Source organism: Gasterosteus aculeatus, chromosome Y (genome assembly GCF_964276395.1).
Source record: "Gasterosteus aculeatus chromosome Y, fGasAcu3.hap1.1, whole genome shotgun sequence".
Classification (NCBI taxonomy): Eukaryota; Metazoa; Chordata; class Actinopteri; order Perciformes; family Gasterosteidae; genus Gasterosteus; species Gasterosteus aculeatus.
This window is the reverse complement of record NC_135709.1, coordinates 4,250,223-4,255,704: the sequence shown is the minus strand read 5'-3', so window position 1 is coordinate 4,255,704 and position 5,482 is coordinate 4,250,223. Positions and strand designations below refer to the sequence as shown.

At 42.1% G+C, this 5,482-nt stretch overlaps 1 long non-coding RNA gene across 1 annotated transcript; it reads right to left on the bottom strand.

Annotated features, from left to right (window-relative positions):
• Positions 1-1,806: 1,806 nt before the first annotated feature.
• Positions 1,807-3,049, bottom strand: LOC144390890 (uncharacterized). The gene is made up of 3 exons (XR_013454703.1): positions 2,850-3,049; positions 2,589-2,742; positions 1,807-2,495 (listed from the first exon to the last, which is right to left on the bottom strand). It is a non-coding gene; the product is annotated as an uncharacterized LOC144390890 (long non-coding RNA).
• Between the last annotated feature and the right edge of the window lie 2,433 nt (positions 3,050-5,482).

Sequence of the window (5,482 nt, the reverse complement as noted above, 5' to 3'; positions counted from 1 at the left end):
CTGAGTGCTTATCACAGGGGTGCAAACTCACAGAGAATGAAAATGGTAAACAGCTACCAGGGCGGATAGATAATTAGTTTGCATCCATGTTTTTAGGAATGGGATCAGTTTTATGTTGAACTTATACAGTATACTTGTAGATGGTGGAACAATAATTGTAATTGCAGAACTGAGAGAACAACACATGCAATACCTACCTTTTTGACACCTACATGTACTTGATGTTGTGTAATACATACCATTTTGAAACATCTAGGACCTGAATCTAGGACACATACAAGACAATTCCTGCTGCATTACAGGGAACAACGGGAGCATCTTAGGAACGCGATGCTTAAGGGAACAGAGTGTTGTTGAACTCATGTCATCAACTTAACAAGCACTATTTAAATGGACCTCTTGGATCGGTGAAGGGGTGTTCCATCTTTGGTCACTAAAGTGAGCAAATATGTCCTGGCTCCTGACAAAAATGCTTTCCTCTCTATCCAATTCAAAGCACCCAAGGGAGCTTTGAATCCTTTGGCACGAGGATTGCGTCCATTCATTGTATCGAACAGCCTGTCAATAATCTACAAAGAAATATCAGCATTTAAAATCACTATCATTGCAGGGTTTTCCTTAGTTATCATAGTGGAAATCAAAACTCATCTATTCAAAATATAGAGAGAACACAGTACATATTTATAAACTATATGCTCAACAGGCAAAAAAGTATTTGTATTTGATTGACTTCTTTCCATAAGTATGCTTTGTACTACAGCAAATTCATTGATACTTGTACTTGATTCTATAATTCCTAATGTATTACCTCAATGAATTCTGGCGTTGCCTCACAGTCCATAAACTGAGAGTACCCAAGATCCCTCATTGTGCGGAGAGCAACTGACACAGAGCGACTCAGTGTCTGTGCAGCCAGGGACACCCTCGTCTTGTGGTTCTCATAGTAGACATGTTTGTCTGTAATTTTATTGGCAGCATGCAGTTCATCCTTTTTTTGCACATCATTGAGATGATTGATGTACCTCCAGTTAATCTGTCCGGTGGTCGTTGCAATTGGACTGTATGCCTACAGAGTAAGAATTAGTCACTGCTCAAACAAGTACTAAAGCAAAATGTTGATTATCAAGTCCAGCCATACCTATGCAAGTGGACAGACAACTGTTACAAAAACTATAACTGTTAGCAGCAGAGACATAACTTGTACAAATAAGTCAAAAAACGATCATCATTTACCTGCAACATATTACGTGCCAACTTGAGCATGTGGCAAGCGTCCATCATTACAAATACCCTCTCGCCAGTCACCGGATGCGGGAAGCTGGTTTGAAGCGGCTCTCGTGGGTCACCCTTCAGCTCACACCCAAGTTGGTTGCACATACTGACATTGGAGGCATGCCCATCCATTGTCACACATACCACTTGAATTCCCCGTGCATGGAGCTCCTCCAAAGCATGACTGAGAAGTACCATTTGCGTTTCTGGAGAGAGAGACTTGGTCAGTGTTACGCACGCCTCGTGGAGGAGGGAACGCAACGACCCGCCGCTCGTCATCTCAATGTGGTAATGGGGGAAAGAGGTGTGGTGCGTGTAGGTACACGGACGACCAGAACACATATAACCCGTAAAAAGGAATGTTTTATTAATAGATATCTATATATACGGGTTGCTTGGGAAAAGGGGCTGGGCGGAACCAAAACAATGAACAAAACAAAATAGTCCCTCTTGCCTATCTGACCTGAAACACCCCCCCCCCTAACCTAGCTTGAGCACTAGCAAGGCTCACTAACCAAATACAGGGGGTGGTCCGCCCAGGTCTTGCCTAGTGTTTCTAGACAGGAGGATGACTACGGGTGGTGTAGACCCATGGGCAGCTTGCCTACGCACTCCCAAGGTGCTTCCCCTTTTCCCTGGGAACAAAAGACAAAAAAAACAGGATTAAACACAAAATGAGAAGAGCGCTTTCACAAGCACACAGAACAAGATTTAACAGACTCCAAGTCACTCTCTGCTCTACAACCCACACCCAACGAGCGAGAGCTTCATAACAAAAATGGCACCACTTTATGTGTTGCGAGGGAAGGAATCCAGGTGCAGCCACTGACGAGTGGGTGGGGCCAGATCTCCAGTCTGGGGACTGCTGCTCCTGGAATCAATCACCTGTCAAGGCACAAAACAAAGCCACCAAACACAGAAAACTGGGGAACGTAACAGTCAGGAAGTAAGCAATGGGAGCCTTCCAATGTCCTTGTCGGCCAACTACCATGAAAACAAGAGCCTCAGTAGCAACATCAGTCTCACTGTTTCCATCACCCATGTCTACAAAACCAGACATTGACTGGGTATGTGGATTATATTGAACATGTTTTCTAATGGACATGGCATCCAACATGAGTGAAACACATCCATATTTAACCTGGTCTCCCTGGCATCTTCTCTCGAGCATATCCAGCATCATCTTGTTCAGGCCAGGCTTTCCATCCACCAAACGCAGCCACCTGTAAAAAAAATAATAAGAGAGAATAAGCTATTTAACGTGTTTGCATCAGTAATTTCCAAAATCCAATTCAACCAGACAACATTAAGCCTACCTTTGTAATGTATGTGGATGCGGGAGGGGGAAATGTTTAGTCTCTCTGAAGTATTTGTATGTCTTTGGACCATGTAGCTGGAGCGGGAGCGCAAACTCTCTGTAGTCCTTTGTGTACTCTTGGCCCTGCTTTGCCATGAGGTCTATCTGAAGATCTGAAAGTTTTAAAATGAATAAGTCCCCTTCAGATAATAACAAAGGAGTTTAATAATGGAAGTATTAATAACATGTACATGAATTTCAACTTGCTAATTTGTCTTACCGGAGTAGAATTCAAGCTTCTCTTTGAGCTCTTCATTAATGAGGTTCTTTTCCCTCAACTCCCCCAAAATACTCTTCACAGTGATCTTTGCCCTCTTTTCTCTGGCCATGGCATTCTTCTCGCTCCAGACTTTCCACTCTTGCCAAGGCTTCATTGAGTCTAGTCTTAAGAGCGGTAGGAGAAGCAGGCAAGGCATAACCATGATCCTAGTTGAAAAAGAAATGAACATGGTTTGAGTAAAGTTTCATTTCACAAACATCACTTTGACACTACTAGTTTATGGCCCACATTCCTACTTATACGCATCACCTCTCAAAGCCACTGCCAGCACCGTGTGTGTGGTGTGTGTGTGTCAGGAATGCATGTTCAACGTGTCTTCAATTGTGTGTTGTATGGGTTTATTTGTGAGTGTGTTTAATATGAGTGGCAGCAAACAAGTGAGATTCTAATATGTCCAAAACATTATTATATGATGTTTAAAGTAGAAATATTCACATCATTAGGCTGAGGCTGTGGGTGTGAGGTTGCCATTTCTTGGGAATCCTGAGAGGCCATGGACAGACATTCATCAGCTCTTCTGGAGGTAGAGGTAGACCTGCCCTTTTCCAACTAAAATGAAGAAGTATAATACATATTACCATACATACTTATATATATATATATATATATATATATATATATATATATATATATATTTATGTATATATTAAAAAGGGATAAGTATCTCACCCTGCCCTGTGATGATAATAGAATATCTACATTCATGAATGCTAATGCTCATAGCCTACTTTTTGGAGGTGAATCGGGAAGCTGAAGACTGATGGAATAACACCATCCCAGAGTCGGACAATCTGACCCGTCTTATCAAAATCACTCTGCTTGAAGTGTTCACAGCAAAGCACTGATGAATCACTTGCTGTAAATCCATCTCTCCTCAAAGCCACTTCCCACTTCTTCCTCACATGTTTGTCCTTTGGAAACCTTCAAAATGAAATGGAAGATTTGGGAGAGTCTACACAAAAACATTTCACAAAGAAGTTCAAGCTATTTTTTTTTCTTCACATTTCTTATAACCTTTCTTAAACAAAACTCCTATGTTGATGAATATTGTTGATGATTATTTTTGTGACAATGTTCAGTTTGGATAGTTTTGTGCACATGGCCTATAGAGTCATTTGGGTTGGTAACTACGCTGCTATGGCTGTCATTAAAGTCCATATGACTTAATAAATAACTAGAAGTAAATCAGCATAAATATATAAAGTAGCGGTCAAAGACAATGCATTTCATTTGTATTTATTATGTCTTTTGTGTGTTTTAGTTTTACACTTTCTCTCATGTCAATAAACCTGTGGACAACGGACGATTGTCTTCAGAGTCGTGTTGTCAGAAAAGAGTTCGTCTAACTGCCAAGGTGTATCGGTGTATACCGAGGGCGGCATAATGATATTAAGCAAAACAATGAAAACGTATCAAACGGATACCAGACCATGTTTAATGGGTGAATCAGAAGAGCTTAACTTGGTGAAAGCCTTGTTGGTGGTAATGTGCTAAAGACAGCTCTTCCACAGAGCATTTTACGGTGGCCTCAGCACTCTCGTTCCCTTCATTTGCAGGTAAAAGAAACTTGTATTTCCCCATGCCCCCTGTAAGAGTCATATGTTTCTTCAAGATGTGTTTACTGTCTTTAGAAAAAATGTGTTGAAATGTTACGTTACTGATGACGTCATGCCCCAGGTTATCCAGCCGAGGTTAATCAGTCTGCGGAACAACAGTTTTTTGACCGTTGCGTTTTGTTAATGTGCTGAGGATAGGGTGTAAAAGGGAAATTAAACCAAATTAAGAAAGAAAAACCAACAACGCCACCCAGGGAATTTCAGCCCGAGAATTAATCTGGGAAGCACAAGGCACACAGGTAAATTTACTCATTGAGGCAAGAGAAGCAATCTCATTCATCCCAAAAGACAACCAAAAGAAAATCAATTAGAGGTCTGGAGCTGAGTGGATGGACAAGGCTAGGTGTAAGGGGTGGGGGGGGACCCACCAAATTAAGAAAACGAACCCAAAACCACCTGACATAGTGAGGAACCCGCTGCCCAGGACACTGCAAACAAAGGTGTAGGACACCACCACCCGGCCACCACCAGTCTCCAGCAACTAAAAAGACAAAAACAAATTAGTGGCGAGTTATAATTAGAGGAAAACAAATATACGAAATTACAATAAGATAAACATCCTTTCAACAATACACAGGGACACAGCCCTGGTTAAAACACAGGCGTGATAAATGTTTAAAAGAGCTGATCTGGCTCGCGGTGTGAACCGGGGACGCCAGGCAGTGCAGCGTGGCGACCGATATTCGGCACGCTAAATGTAACGAGTGTTTGACTCCACTTGCCATCGCTAAGAGTTATGACAGGGTGTCATGACTTACGTCTGCAGGGTGTCAAGTGGGTGCCCTCTAGTGGGTCCCTGCGGACGTGGGTGCGACACCCTGTAGCTCAAAAGTTAGTCTGCTGCAGGGTGTGTAACCGGTAAGTTGGCTGTAGAAAAGTCCCCTTGTCAATGCTATATCAACAAGCTCATATCTTTTATTTAGTTTAACAGTTATGATGCCACGAGGTATTCTATGA